The sequence below is a fragment of the Podarcis liolepis genome, assembly GCF_965112155.1.
Source record: "Podarcis liolepis genome assembly, chromosome: 17".
NCBI classification, from domain to species: Eukaryota; Metazoa; Chordata; class Lepidosauria; order Squamata; family Lacertidae; genus Podarcis; species Podarcis liolepis.
Genome location: NC_139571.1, coordinates 28176987 through 28192985, shown reverse-complemented (window position 1 = coordinate 28192985; position 15999 = coordinate 28176987). Strand labels below are relative to the sequence as shown.

Below are 15999 nucleotides of genomic sequence, written 5' to 3'. Positions count from 1 at the left end.
CACCATTTTTGAGTGAATTGCCAAAAGGCAGATTTTTGCCGAAATTGTGACCCCGGGGCTTAGGGGTTTTTTTTCGAAAAAATATTTTCTGCCGGTTAGGTTTTTGAGGGCTTATTTATTTTCCTGTGATAAAAAGCCTTCTGTTTCGAGTGCCAAACCTTTCAGGGGAGCAATTGCAACTGGTTGGCACCATTTTTGAGTGAATTGGCAAAAGTCAGATTTTTGCTGAAATTGTGACCCCGGGGTTTAGGGATTTTTTCAAAAAAATATTTTCTGCTGGTTAACTTTTTGAGGGCTGATTTCTTGTCCTGTGATAAAAAGCCTTCTGTTTCGAGTGCCAAACCTTTCAGGAGAGCATTTTCAAGCTTTTGGCACCATTTTTGAGTGAATTGCCAAAAGTCAGATTTTTGCTGAAATTGTGACCCCGGGGCTTAGGGGTTTTTTCAAAAAAATATTTTCTGCCGGTTAGGTTTTTGAGGGCTGATTTCTTGTCCTGTGATAAAAAGCCTTCTGTTTCGAGTGCCAAACCTTTCAGGAGAGCATTTTCATGCTTTTGGCACCATTTTTGAATGAATTGCCAAAAGTCAGATTTTTGGCTGAAATTGTGACCCCGGGGCTTAGGGGTTTTTTCAAAAAAGTATTTTCTGCCGGTTAGGTTTTTGAGGGCTTATTTATTTTCCTGTGATAAAAAGCCTTCTGTTTCGAGTGCCAAACCTTTCAGGGGAGCATTTGCAACTGGTTGGCACCATTTTTGAGTGAATTGCCAAAAGTCAGATTTTTGCTGAAATTGTGATCCCGGGGTTTAGGGATTTTTTCAAATAAATATTTTCTGCCGGTTAACTTTTTGAGGGCTGATTTCTTGTCCTGTGATAAAAAGCCTTCTGTTTCGAGTGCCAAACCTTTCAGGAGAGCATTTTCAAGCTTTTGGCACCATTTTTGAGTGAATTGCCAAAAGTCAGATTTTTGCTGAAATTGTGACCCCGGGGCTTAGGGATTTTTTAAAAAAAATATTTTCTGCCGTTTAACTTTTTGAGGGCTGATTTCTTGTCCTGTGATAAAAAGCCTTCTGTTTCGAGTGCCAAACCTTTCAGGAGAGCATTTTCAAGCTTTTGGCACCATTTTTGAGTGAATTGCCAAAAGTCAGATTTTTGCTGAAATTGTGACCCCGGGGCTTAGGGATTTTTTCAAAAAAATATTTTCTGCCGTTTAACTTTTTGAGGGCTGATTTCTTGTCCTGTGATAAAAAGCCTTCTGTTTCGAGTGCCAAACCTTTCAGGAAAGCATTTTCAAGCTTTTGGCACCATTTTTGAGTGAATTGCCAAAAGTCAGATTTTTGCCGAAATTGTGACCCCGGGGCTTAGGGGTTTTTTCAAAAAAGTATTTTCTGCCGGTTAGGTTTTTGAGGGCTTATTTATTTTCCTGTGATAAAAAGCCTTCTGTTTCGAGTGCCAAACCTTTCAGGGGAGCATTTGCAACTGGTTGGCACCATTTTTGAGTGCATTGCCAAAAGTCAGATTTTTGCTCAAATTGTGACCCCGGGGCTTAGGGGTTTTTTCAAAAAAATATTTTCTGCCGGTTAGGTTTTTGAGGGCTGATTTCTTGTCCTGTGATAAAAAGCCTTCTGTTTCGAGTGCCAAACCTTTCAGGAGAGCATTTTCAAGCTTTTGGCACCATTTTTGAGTGAATTGCCAAAAGTCAGATTTTTGCTGAAATTGTGACCCCGGGGTTTAGGGATTTTTTCAAAAAAATATTTTCTGCCGTTTAACTTTTTGAGGGCTGATTTCTTGTCCTCTGATAAAAAGCCTTCTGTTTCAAGTGCCAAACCTTTCAGGAGAGCATTTTCAAGCTTTTGGCACCATTTTTGAGTGAATTGCCAAAAGTCAGATTTTTGCTGAAATTGTGACCCCGAGGCTTAGGGATTTTTTCAAAAAAATATTTTCTGCCGGTTAGGTTTTTGAGGGCTGATTTCTTGTCCTGTGATAAAAAGCCTTCTGTTTCGAGTGCCAAACCTTTCACGAGAGCATTTTCAAGCTATGGGCACCATTTTTGAGTGAATTGCCAAAAGTCAGATTTTTGCTGAAATTGTGACCCCGGGGCTTAGGGGTTTTTTCAAAAAAATATTTTCTGCCGGTTAGGTTTTTGAGGGCTTATTTATTTTCCTGTGATAAAAAGCCTTCTGTTTCGAGTGCCAAACCTTTCAGGGGAGCAATTGCAACTGGTTGGCACCATTTTTGAGTGAATTGCCAAAAGTCAGATTTTTGCTGAAATTGTGACCCCGGGGCTTAGGGATTTTTTCAAAAAAATATTTTCTGCCGGTTAGGTTTTTGAGGGCTGATTTCGTGTCCTGTGATAAAAAGCCTTCTGTTTCGAGTGCCAAACCTTTCAGGAGAGCATTTTCAAGCTTTTGGCACCATTTTTGAATGAATTGCCAAAAGTCAGATTTTTGCTGAAATTGTGACCCCGGGGCTTAGGGTTTTTTTCAAAAAAATATTTTCTGCCGGTTAGGTTTTTGAGGGCTGATTTCTTGTCCTGTGATAAAAAGCCTTCTGTTTCGAGTGCCAAACCTTTCAGGGGAGCATTTTCAAGCTTTTGGCACCATTTTTGAGTGAATTGCCAAAAGTCAGATTTTTGCTGAAATTGTGACCCCGGGGCTTAGGGGTTTTTTCGAAAAAATATTTTCTGCCGGTTAGGTTTTTGAGGGCTTATTTATTTTCCTGTGATAAAAAGCCTTCTGTTTCGAGTGCCAAACCTTTCAGGGGAGCATTTGCAACTGGTTGGCACCATTTTTGAGTGAATTGCCAAAAGTCAGATTTTTACTGAAATTGTGACCCCGGGGTTTAGGGATTTTTTCAAAAAAATATTTTCTGCCGTTTAACTTTTTGAGGGCTGATTTCTTGTCCTGTGATAAAAAGCCTTCTGTTTCGAGTGCCAAACCTTTCAGGAGAGCATTTTCAAGCTTTTGGCACCATTTTTGAGTGAATTGCCAAAAGTCAGATTTTTGCTGAAATTGTGACCCCGGGGCTTAGGGGTTTTTTCAAAAAAATATTTTCTGCCGGTTAGGTTTTTGAGGGCTTATTTATTTTCCTGTGATAAAAAGCCTTCTGTTTCGAGTGCCAAACCTTTCAGGGGAGCAATTGCAACTGGTTGGCACCATTTTTGAGTGAATTGCCAAAAGTCAGATTTTTGCTGAAATTGTGACCCCGGGGCTTAGGGATTTTTTCAACTTTTTGAGGGCTGATTTCTTGTCCTGTGATAAAAAGCCTTCTTTTTCGAGTGCCAAACCTTTCAGGAGAGCATTTTCAAGCTTTTGGCACCATTTTTGAATGAATTGCCAAAAGTCAGATTTTTGCTGAAATTGTGACCCCGGGGCTTAGGGTTTTTTTCAAAAAAATATTTTCTGCCGGTTAGGTTTTTGAGGGCTGATTTCTTGTTCTGTGATAAAAAGCCTTCTGTTTCGAGTGCCAAACCTTTCAGGAGAGCATTTTCAAGCTTTTGGCACCATTTTTGAGTGAATTGCCAAAAGGCAGATTTTTGCCGAAATTGTGACCCCGGGGCTTAGGGGTTTTTTTCGAAAAAATATTTTCTGCCCGTTAGGTTTTTGAGGGCTTATTTATTTTCCTGTGATAAAAAGCCTTCTGTTTCGAGTGCCAAACCTTTCAGGGGAGCAATTGCAACTGGTTGGCACCATTTTTGAGTGAATTGCCAAAAGTCAGATTTTTGCTGAAATTGTGACCCCGGGGCTTAGGGTTTTTTTCAAAAAAATATTTTCTGCTGGTTAGGTTTTTGAGGGCTGATTTCTTGTCCTGTGATAAAAAGCCTTCTGTTTCGAGTGCCAAACCTTTCAGGAGAGCATTTTCAAGCTTTTGGCACCATTTTTGAATGAATTGCCAAAAGTCAGATTTTTGGCTGAAATTGTGACCCCGGGGCTTAGGGGTTTTTTCAAAAAAGTATTTTCTGCCGGTTAGGTTTTTGAGGGCTTATTTATTTTCCTGTGATAAAAAGCCTTCTGTTTCGAGTGCCAAACCTTTCAGGGGAGCATTTGCAACTGGTTGGCACCATTTTTGAGTGAATTGCCAAAAGTCAGATTTTTGCTGAAATTGTGACCCCGGGGTTTAGGGATTTTTTCAAAAAAATATTTTCTGCCGGTTAACTTTTTGAGGGCTGATTTCTTGTCCTGTGATAAAAAGCCTTCTGTTTCGAGTGCCAAACCTTTCAGGAGAGCATTTTCAAGCTTTTGGCACCATTTTTGAGTGAATTGCCAAAAGTCAGATTTTTGCTGCAATTGTGACCCCGGGGCTTAGGGATTTTTTCAAGAAAATATTTTCTGCCGTTTAACTTTTTGAGGGCTGATTTCTTGTCCTGTGATAAAAAGCCTTCTGTTTCGAGTGCCAAACCTTTCAGGAGAGCATTTTCAAGCTTTTGGCACCATTTTTGAGTGAATTGCCAAAAGTCAGATTTTTGCTGAAATTGTGACCCCGGGGCTTAGGGATTTTTTCAAAAAAATATTTTCTGCCGGTTAGGTTTTTGAGGGCTGATTTCTTGTCCTGTGATAAAAAGCCTTCTGTTTCGAGTGCCAAACCTTTCAGGGGAGCATTTGCAACTGGTTGGCACCATTTTTGAGTGAATTGCCAAAAGTCAGATTTTTGCTGAAATTGTGACCCCGGGGGTTAGGGATTTTTTCAAAAAAAATTTTTCTGCCGGTTAGGTTTTTGAGGGCTGATTTCTTGTCCTGTGATAAAAAGCCTTCTGTTTCGAGTGCCAAACCTTTGAGGAGAACATTTTCAAGCTTTTGGCACCATTTTTGAGTGAATTGCCAAAAGTCAGATTTTTGCTGAAATTGTGACCCCGGGGTTTAGGGATTTTTTCAAAAAAATATTTTCTGCCGTTTAACTTTTTGAGGGCTGATTTCTTGTCCTCTGATAAAAAGCCTTCTGTTTCAAGTGCCAAACCTTTCAGGAGAGCATTTTCAAGCTTTTGGCACCATTTTTGAGTGAATTGCCAAAAGTCAGATTTTTGCTGAAATTGTGACCCCGAGGCTTAGGGATTTTTTCAAAAAAATATTTTCTGCCGGTTAGGTTTTTGAGGGCTGATTTCTTGTCCTGTGATAAAAAGCCTTCTGTTTCGAGTGCCAAACCTTTCACGAGAGCATTTTCAAGCTATGGGCACCATTTTTGAGTGAATTGCCAAAAGTCAGATTTTTGCTGAAATTGTGACCCCGGGGCTTAGGGGTTTTTTCAAAAAAATATTTTCTGCCGGTTAGGTTTTTGAGGGCTTATTTATTTTCCTGTGATAAAAAGCCTTCTGTTTCGAGTGCCAAACCTTTCAGGGGAGCAATTGCAACTGGTTGGCACCATTTTTGAGTGAATTGCCAAAAGTCAGATTTTTGCTGAAATTGTGACCCCGGGGCTTAGGGATTTTTTCAAAAAAATATTTTCTGCCGGTTAGGTTTTTGAGGGCTGATTTCTTGTCCTGTGATAAAAAGCCTTCTGTTTCGAGTGCCAAACCTTTCAGGAGAGCATTTTCAAGCTTTTGGCACCATTTTTGAATGAATTGCCAAAAGTCAGATTTTTGCTGAAATTGTGACCCCGGGGCTTAGGGTTTTTTTCAAAAAAATATTTTCTGCCGGTTAGGTTTTTGAGGGCTGATTTCTTGTCCTGTGATAAAAAGCCTTCTGTTTCGAGTGCCAAACCTTTCAGGGGAGCATTTTCAAGCTTTTGGCACCATTTTTGAGTGAATTGCCAAAAGTCAGATTTTTGCTGAAATTGTGACCCCGGGGCTTAGGGGTTTTTTCGAAAAAATATTTTCTGCCGGTTAGGTTTTTGAGGGCTTATTTATTTTCCTGTGATAAAAAGCCTTCTGTTTCGAGTGCCAAACCTTTCAGGGGAGCATTTGCAACTGGTTGGCACCATTTTTGAGTGAATTGCCAAAAGTCAGATTTTTACTGAAATTGTGACCCCGGGGTTTAGGGATTTTTTCAAAAAAATATTTTCTGCCGTTTAACTTTTTGAGGGCTGATTTCTTGTCCTGTGATAAAAAGCCTTCTGTTTCGAGTGCCAAACCTTTCAGGAGAGCATTTTCAAGCTTTTGGCACCATTTTTGAGTGAATTGCCAAAAGTCAGATTTTTGCTGAAATTGTGACCCCGGGGCTTAGGGGTTTTTTCAAAAAAATATTTTCTGCCGGTTAGGTTTTTGAGGGCTTATTTATTTTCCTGTGATAAAAAGCCTTCTGTTTCGAGTGCCAAACCTTTCAGGGGAGCAATTGCAACTGGTTGGCACCATTTTTGAGTGAATTGCCAAAAGTCAGATTTTTGCTGAAATTGTGACCCCGGGGCTTAGGGATTTTTTCAACTTTTTGAGGGCTGATTTCTTGTCCTGTGATAAAAAGCCTTCTTTTTCGAGTGCCAAACCTTTCAGGAGAGCATTTTCAAGCTTTTGGCACCATTTTTGAATGAATTGCCAAAAGTCAGATTTTTGCTGAAATTGTGACCCCGGGGCTTAGGGTTTTTTTCAAAAAAATATTTTCTGCCGGTTAGGTTTTTGAGGGCTGATTTCTTGTTCTGTGATAAAAAGCCTTCTGTTTCGAGTGCCAAACCTTTCAGGAGAGCATTTTCAAGCTTTTGGCACCATTTTTGAGTGAATTGCCAAAAGGCAGATTTTTGCCGAAATTGTGACCCCGGGGCTTAGGGGTTTTTTTCGAAAAAATATTTTCTGCCCGTTAGGTTTTTGAGGGCTTATTTATTTTCCTGTGATAAAAAGCCTTCTGTTTCGAGTGCCAAACCTTTCAGGGGAGCAATTGCAACTGGTTGGCACCATTTTTGAGTGAATTGCCAAAAGTCAGATTTTTGCTGAAATTGTGACCCCGGGGCTTAGGGTTTTTTTTCAAAAAAATATTTTCTGCTGGTTAGGTTTTTGAGGGCTGATTTCTTGTCCTGTGATAAAAAGCCTTCTGTTTCGAGTGCCAAACCTTTCAGGAGAGCATTTTCAAGCTTTTGGCACCATTTTTGAATGAATTGCCAAAAGTCAGATTTTTGGCTGAAATTGTGACCCCGGGGCTTAGGGGTTTTTTCAAAAAAGTATTTTCTGCCGGTTAGGTTTTTGAGGGCTTATTTATTTTCCTGTGATAAAAAGCCTTCTGTTTCGAGTGCCAAACCTTTCAGGGGAGCATTTGCAACTGGTTGGCACCATTTTTGAGTGAATTGCCAAAAGTCAGATTTTTGCTGAAATTGTGACCCCGGGGTTTAGGGATTTTTTCAAAAAAATATTTTCTGCCGGTTAACTTTTTGAGGGCTGATTTCTTGTCCTGTGATAAAAAGCCTTCTGTTTCGAGTGCCAAACCTTTCAGGAGAGCATTTTCAAGCTTTTGGCACCATTTTTGAGTGAATTGCCAAAAGTCAGATTTTTGCTGCAATTGTGACCCCGGGGCTTAGGGATTTTTTCAAGAAAATATTTTCTGCCGTTTAACTTTTTGAGGGCTGATTTCTTGTCCTGTGATAAAAAGCCTTCTGTTTCGAGTGCCAAACCTTTCAGGAGAGCATTTTCAAGCTTTTGGCACCATTTTTGAGTGAATTGCCAAAAGTCAGATTTTTGCTGAAATTGTGACCCCGGGGCTTAGGGATTTTTTCAAAAAAATATTTTCTGCCGGTTAGGTTTTTGAGGGCTGATTTCTTGTCCTGTGATAAAAAGCCTTCTGTTTCGAGTGCCAAACCTTTCAGGGGAGCATTTGCAACTGGTTGGCACCATTTTTGAGTGAATTGCCAAAAGTCAGATTTTTGCTGAAATTGTGACCCCGGGGGTTAGGGATTTTTTCAAAAAATTTTTTTCTGCCGGTTAGGTTTTTGAGGGCTGATTTCTTGTCCTGTGATAAAAAGCCTTCTGTTTCGAGTGCCAAACCTTTGAGGAGAACATTTTCAAGCTTTTGGCACCATTTTTGAGTGAATTGCCAAAAGTCAGATTTTTGCTGAAATTGTGACCCCGGGGCTTAGGGATTTTTTCAAAAAAATATTTTCTGCCGGTTAACTTTTTGAGGGCTGATTTCTTGTCCTGTGATAAAAAGCCTTCTGTTTCGAGTGCCAAACCTTTCAGGAGAGCATTTTCAAGCTTTTGGCACCATTTTTGAGTGAATTGCCAAAAGTCAGATTTTCGCCGAAATTGTGACCCCAGGGCTTATGGGTTTTTTCAAAAAAATATTTTCTGCCGGTTAGGTTTTTGAGGGCTTCTTAATTTTCCTGTGATAAAAAGCCTTCTGTTTCGAGTGCCAAATCTTTCAGGGGAGCAATTGCAACTGGTTGGCACCATTTTTGAGTGAATTGCCAAAAGTCAGATTTTTGCTGAAATTGTGACCCAATTGTGAAATTGTGAAATTGTGGGCTTAGGGATTTTTTCAAAAAAATATTTTCTGCCGGTTAACTTTTTGAGGGCTGATTTCTTGTCCTGTGATAAAAAGCCTTCTGTTTCGAGTGCCAAACCTTTCAGGAGAGCATTTTCAAGCTTTTGGCACCATTTTTGAGTGAATTGCCAAAAGTCAGATTTTTGCTGAAATTGTGACCCCGGGGCTTAGGGTTTTTTTCAAAAAAATATTTTCTGACGGTTAGGTTTTTGAGGGCTTATTTATTTTCCTGTGATAAAAAGCCTTCTGTTTCGAGTGCCAAACCTTTCAGGGGAGCAATTGCAACTGGTTGGCACCATTTTTGAGTGAATTGCCAAAAGTCAGATTTTTGCTGAAATTGTGACCCCGGGGCTTAGGGATTTTTTCAAAAAAATATTTTCTGCCGTTTAAGTTTTCGAGGGCTGATTTCTTGTCCTCTGATAAAAAGCCTTCTCTTTCGAGTGCCAAACCTTTCAGGAGAGCATTTTCAAGCTTTTGGCACCATTTTTGAGTGAATTGCCAAAAGTCAGATTTTTGCTGAAATTGTGACCCCGGGGCTTAGGGGTTTTTTCAAAAAAATATTTTCTGCCGGTTAGGTTTTTGAGGGCTTATTTATTTTCCTGTGATAAAAAGCCTTCTGTTTCGAGTGCCAAACCTTTCAGGGGAGCATTTTCAAGCTTTTGGCACCATTTTTGAATGAATTCCCAAAAGTCAGATTTTTGCTGAAATTGTGACCCCGGGGCTTAGGGATTTTTTCAAAAAAATATTTTCTGCCGTTTAACTTTTTGAGGGCTGATTTCTTGTCCTCTGATAAAAAGCCTTCTGTTTCGAGTGCCAAACCTTTCAGGAGAGCATTTTCAAGCTTTTGGCACCATTTTTGAATGAATTGCCAAAAGTCAGATTTTTGCTGAAATTGTGACCCCGGGGCTTAGGGATTTTTTCAAAAAAATATTTTCTGCCGGTTAGGTTTTTGAGGGCTGATTTCTTGTCCTGTGATAAAAAGCCTTCTGTTTCGAGTGCCAAACCTTTCAGGAGAGCATTTTCAAGCTTTTGGCACCATTTTTGAGTGAATTGCCAAAAGTCAGATTTTTGCCGAAATTGTGACCCCGGGGCTTAGGGGTTTTTTCAAAAAAATATTTTCTGCCGGTTAGGTTTTTGAGGGCTTATTTATTTTTCTGTGATAAAAAGCCTTCTGTTTCGAGTGCCAAACCTTTCAGGAGAGCATTTTCAAGCTTTTGGCACCATTTTTGAATGAATTGCCAAAAGTCAGATTTTTGCTGAAATTGTGACCCCGGGGCTTAAGGATTTTTTCAAAAAAATATTTTCTGCCGTTTAACTTTTTGAGGGCTGATTTCTTGTCCTCTGATAAAAAGCCTTCTGTTTCAAGTGCCAAACCTTTCAGGAGAGCATTTTCAAGCTTTTGGCACCATTTTTGAATGAATTGCCAAAAGTGAGATTTTTGCTGAAATTGTGACCCCGGGGCTTAGGGATTTTTTCAAAAAAATATTTTCTGCCAGTTAGGTTTTTGAGGGCTGATTTCTTGTCCTGTGATAAAAAGCCTTCTGTTTCGAGTGCCAAACCTTTCAGGAGAGCATTTTCAAGCTTTTGGCACCATTTTTGAATGAATTGCCAAAAGTCAGATTTTTGCTGAAATTGTGACCCCGGGGCTTAGGGATTTTTTCAAAAAAATATTTTCTGCCGGTTAGGTTTTTGAGGGCTGATTTCTTGTCCTGTGATAAAAAGCCTTCTGTTTCGAGTGCCAAATCTTTCAGGGGAGCATTTGCAATTGGTTGGCACCATTTTTGAGTGAATTGCCAAAAGTCAGATTTTTGCTGAAATTGTGACCCCGGGGCTTAGGGATTTTTTCAAAAAAATATTTTCTGCCGGTTAACTTTTTGAGGGCTGATTTCTTGTCCTGTGATAAAAAGCCTTCTGTTTCGAGTGCCAAACCTTTCAGGAGAGCATTTTCAAGCTTTTGGCACCATTTTTGAGTGAATTGCCAAAAGTCAGATTTTTGCTGAAATTGTGACCCCGGGGCTTAGGGATTTTTTCAAAAAAATATTTTCTGCCGGTTAGGTTTTTGAGGGCTGATTTCTTGTCCTGTGATAAAAAGCCTTCTGTTTCGAGTGCCAAACCTTTCAGGAGAGCATTTTCAAGCTTTTGGCACCATTTTTGAGTGAATTGCCAAAAGTCAGATTTTTGCCGAAATTGTGACACCGGGGCTTAGGGATTTTTTCAAAAAAATATTTTCGGCCGGTTAAGTTTTTGAGGGCTGATTTCTTGTCCTCTGATAAAAAGCCTTCTGTTTCGAGTGCCAAACCTTTCAGGAGAGCATTTTCAAGCTTTTGGCACCATTTTTGAGTGAATTGCCAAAAGTCAGATTTTCGCCGAAATTGTGACCCCGGGGCTTAGGGTTTTTTTCAAAAAAATATTTTCTGCCGGTTAGGTTTTTGAGGGCTTATTTATTTTTCTGTGATAAAAAGCCTTCTGTTTCGAGTGCCAAACCTTTCAGGGGAGCATTTGCAACTGGTTGGCACCATTTTTGAGTGAATTGCCAAAAGTCAGATTTTTGCTGAAATCGTGACCCCGGGGCTTAGGGATTTTTTCCAAAAAAATATTTTCTGCCGGTTAACTTTTTGAGGGCTGATTTCTTGTCCTGTGATAAAAAGCCTTCTGTTTCGAGTGCCAAACCTTTCAGGAGAGCATTTTCAAGCTTTTGGCACCATTTTTGAGTGAATTGCCAAAAGTCAGATTTTTGCTGAAATTGTGACCCCGGGGCTTAGGGATTTTTTCAAAAAAATATTTTCTGCCGGTTAGGTTTTTGAGGGCTGATTTCTTGTCCTGTGATAAAAAGCCTTCTGTTTCGAGTGCCAAACCTTTCAGGAGAGCATTTTCAAGCTTTTGGCACCATTTTTGAGTGAATTGCCAAAAGTCAGATTTTTGCTGAAATTGTGACCCCGGGGCTTAGGGATTTTTTCAAAAAAATATTTTCGGCCGGTTAAGTTTTTGAGGGCTGATTTCTTGTCCTGTGATAAAAAGCCTTCTGTTTCGAGTGCCAAACCTTTCACGAGAGCATTTTCAAGCTATGGGCACCATTTTTGAGTGAATTGCCAAAAGTCAGATTTTTGCTGAAATTGTGACCCCGGGGCTTAGGGGTTTTTTCAAAAAAATATTTTCTGCCGGTTAGGTTTTTGAGGGCTTATTTATTTTCCTGTGATAAAAAGCCTTCTGTTTCGAGTGCCAAACCTTTCAGGGGAGCAATTGCAACTGGTTGGCACCATTTTTGAGTGAATTGCCAAAAGTCAGATTTTTGCTGAAATTGTGACCCCGGGGCTTAGGGATTTTTTCAAAAAAATATTTTCTGCCGGTTAGGTTTTTGAGGGCTGATTTCGTGTCCTGTGATAAAAAGCCTTCTGTTTCGAGTGCCAAACCTTTCAGGAGAGCATTTTCAAGCTTTTGGCACCATTTTTGAATGAATTGCCAAAAGTCAGATTTTTGCTGAAATTGTGACCCCGGGGCTTAGGGTTTTTTTCAAAAAAATATTTTCTGCCGGTTAGGTTTTTGAGGGCTGATTTCTTGTCCTGTGATAAAAAGCCTTCTGTTTCGAGTGCCAAACCTTTCAGGGGAGCATTTTCAAGCTTTTGGCACCATTTTTGAGTGAATTGCCAAAAGTCAGATTTTTGCTGAAATTGTGACCCCGGGGCTTAGGGGTTTTTTCGAAAAAATATTTTCTGCCGGTTAGGTTTTTGAGGGCTTATTTATTTTCCTGTGATAAAAAGCCTTCTGTTTCGAGTGCCAAACCTTTCAGGGGAGCATTTGCAACTGGTTGGCACCATTTTTGAGTGAATTGCCAAAAGTCAGATTTTTACTGAAATTGTGACCCCGGGGTTTAGGGATTTTTTCAAAAAAATATTTTCTGCCGTTTAACTTTTTGAGGGCTGATTTCTTGTCCTGTGATAAAAAGCCTTCTGTTTCGAGTGCCAAACCTTTCAGGAGAGCATTTTCAAGCTTTTGGCACCATTTTTGAGTGAATTGCCAAAAGTCAGATTTTTGCTGAAATTGTGACCCCGGGGCTTAGGGGTTTTTTCAAAAAAATATTTTCTGCCGGTTAGGTTTTTGAGGGCTTATTTATTTTCCTGTGATAAAAAGCCTTCTGTTTCGAGTGCCAAACCTTTCAGGGGAGCAATTGCAACTGGTTGGCACCATTTTTGAGTGAATTGCCAAAAGTCAGATTTTTGCTGAAATTGTGACCCCGGGGCTTAGGGATTTTTTCAACTTTTTGAGGGCTGATTTCTTGTCCTGTGATAAAAAGCCTTCTTTTTCGAGTGCCAAACCTTTCAGGAGAGCATTTTCAAGCTTTTGGCACCATTTTTGAATGAATTGCCAAAAGTCAGATTTTTGCTGAAATTGTGACCCCGGGGCTTAGGGTTTTTTTCAAAAAAATATTTTCTGCCGGTTAGGTTTTTGAGGGCTGATTTCTTGTTCTGTGATAAAAAGCCTTCTGTTTCGAGTGCCAAACCTTTCAGGAGAGCATTTTCAAGCTTTTGGCACCATTTTTGAGTGAATTGCCAAAAGGCAGATTTTTGCCGAAATTGTGACCCCGGGGCTTAGGGGTTTTTTTCGAAAAAATATTTTCTGCCCGTTAGGTTTTTGAGGGCTTATTTATTTTCCTGTGATAAAAAGCCTTCTGTTTCGAGTGCCAAACCTTTCAGGGGAGCAATTGCAACTGGTTGGCACCATTTTTGAGTGAATTGCCAAAAGTCAGATTTTTGCTGAAATTGTGACCCCGGGGCTTAGGGTTTTTTTCAAAAAAATATTTTCTGCTGGTTAGGTTTTTGAGGGCTGATTTCTTGTCCTGTGATAAAAAGCCTTCTGTTTCGAGTGCCAAACCTTTCAGGAGAGCATTTTCAAGCTTTTGGCACCATTTTTGAATGAATTGCCAAAAGTCAGATTTTTGGCTGAAATTGTGACCCCGGGGCTTAGGGGTTTTTTCAAAAAAGTATTTTCTGCCGGTTAGGTTTTTGAGGGCTTATTTATTTTCCTGTGATAAAAAGCCTTCTGTTTCGAGTGCCAAACCTTTCAGGGGAGCATTTGCAACTGGTTGGCACCATTTTTGAGTGAATTGCCAAAAGTCAGATTTTTGCTGAAATTGTGACCCCGGGGTTTAGGGATTTTTTCAAAAAAATATTTTCTGCCGGTTAACTTTTTGAGGGCTGATTTCTTGTCCTGTGATAAAAAGCCTTCTGTTTCGAGTGCCAAACCTTTCAGGAGAGCATTTTCAAGCTTTTGGCACCATTTTTGAGTGAATTGCCAAAAGTCAGATTTTTGCTGCAATTGTGACCCCGGGGCTTAGGGATTTTTTCAAGAAAATATTTTCTGCCGTTTAACTTTTTGAGGGCTGATTTCTTGTCCTGTGATAAAAAGCCTTCTGTTTCGAGTGCCAAACCTTTCAGGAGAGCATTTTCAAGCTTTTGGCACCATTTTTGAGTGAATTGCCAAAAGTCAGATTTTTGCTGAAATTGTGACCCCGGGGCTTAGGGATTTTTTCAAAAAAATATTTTCTGCCGGTTAGGTTTTTGAGGGCTGATTTCTTGTCCTGTGATAAAAAGCCTTCTGTTTCGAGTGCCAAACCTTTCAGGGGAGCATTTGCAACTGGTTGGCACCATTTTTGAGTGAATTGCCAAAAGTCAGATTTTTGCTGAAATTGTGACCCCGGGGGTTAGGGATTTTTTCAAAAAATTTTTTTCTGCCGGTTAGGTTTTTGAGGGCTGATTTCTTGTCCTGTGATAAAAAGCCTTCTGTTTCGAGTGCCAAACCTTTGAGGAGAACATTTTCAAGCTTTTGGCACCATTTTTGAGTGAATTGCCAAAAGTCAGATTTTTGCTGAAATTGTGACCCCGGGGTTTAGGGATTTTTTCAAAAAAATATTTTCTGCCGTTTAACTTTTTGAGGGCTGATTTCTTGTCCTCTGATAAAAAGCCTTCTGTTTCAAGTGCCAAACCTTTCAGGAGAGCATTTTCAAGCTTTTGGCACCATTTTTGAGTGAATTGCCAAAAGTCAGATTTTTGCTGAAATTGTGACCCCGAGGCTTAGGGATTTTTTCAAAAAAATATTTTCTGCCGGTTAGGTTTTTGAGGGCTGATTTCTTGTCCTGTGATAAAAAGCCTTCTGTTTCGAGTGCCAAACCTTTCACGAGAGCATTTTCAAGCTATGGGCACCATTTTTGAGTGAATTGCCAAAAGTCAGATTTTTGCTGAAATTGTGACCCCGGGGCTTAGGGGTTTTTTCAAAAAAATATTTTCTGCCGGTTAGGTTTTTGAGGGCTGATTTCTTGTCCTGTGATAAAAAGCCTTCTGTTTCGAGTGCCAAACCTTTCAGGAGAGCATTTTCAAGCTTTTGGCACCATTTTTGAGTGAATTGCCAAAAGTCAGATTTTCGCCGAAATTGTGACCCCAGGGCTTATGGGTTTTTTCAAAAAAATATTTTCTGCCGGTTAGGTTTTTGAGGGCTTCTTAATTTTCCTGTGATAAAAAGCCTTCTGTTTCGAGTGCCAAATCTTTCAGGGGAGCAATTGCAACTGGTTGGCACCATTTTTGAGTGAATTGCCAAAAGTCAGATTTTTGCTGAAATTGTGACCCAATTGTGAAATTGTGAAATTGTGGGCTTAGGGATTTTTTCAAAAAAATATTTTCTGCCGGTTAACTTTTTGAGGGCTGATTTCTTGTCCTGTGATAAAAAGCCTTCTGTTTCGAGTGCCAAACCTTTCAGGAGAGCATTTTCAAGCTTTTGGCACCATTTTTGAGTGAATTGCCAAAAGTCAGATTTTTGCTGAAATTGTGACCCCGGGGCTTAGGGTTTTTTTCAAAAAAATATTTTCTGACGGTTAGGTTTTTGAGGGCTTATTTATTTTCCTGTGATAAAAAGCCTTCTGTTTCGAGTGCCAAACCTTTCAGGGGAGCAATTGCAACTGGTTGGCACCATTTTTGAGTGAATTGCCAAAAGTCAGATTTTTGCTGAAATTGTGACCCCGGGGCTTAGGGATTTTTTCAAAAAAATATTTTCTGCCGTTTAAGTTTTCGAGGGCTGATTTCTTGTCCTCTGATAAAAAGCCTTCTCTTTCGAGTGCCAAACCTTTCAGGAGAGCATTTTCAAGCTTTTGGCACCATTTTTGAGTGAATTGCCAAAAGTCAGATTTTTGCTGAAATTGTGACCCCGGGGCTTAGGGGTTTTTTCAAAAAAATATTTTCTGCCGGTTAGGTTTTTGAGGGCTTATTTATTTTCCTGTGATAAAAAGCCTTCTGTTTCGAGTGCCAAACCTTTCAGGGGAGCATTTTCAAGCTTTTGGCACCATTTTTGAATGAATTCCCAAAAGTCAGATTTTTGCTGAAATTGTGACCCCGGGGCTTAGGGATTTTTTCAAAAAAATATTTTCTGCCGTTTAACTTTTTGAGGGCTGATTTCTTGTCCTGTGATAAAAAGCCTTCTGTTTCGAGTGCCAAACCTTTCAGGAGAGCATTTTCAAGCTTTTGGCACCATTTTTGAATGAATTGCCAAAAGTCAGATTTTTGCTGAAATTGTGACCCCGGGGCTTAGGGATTTTTTCAAAAAAATATTTTCTGCCGGTTAGGTTTTTG

General features: G+C 39.8%; 1 protein-coding gene across 1 annotated transcript in view; it reads right to left on the bottom strand.

Annotated features, from left to right (window-relative positions):
* LOC310696604 (uncharacterized protein) overlaps positions 1-15999 on the bottom strand; it is a 516855-nt gene that overhangs the window by 58905 nt on the left and 441951 nt on the right. The gene's annotated exons all lie outside the window — the stretch shown is intronic.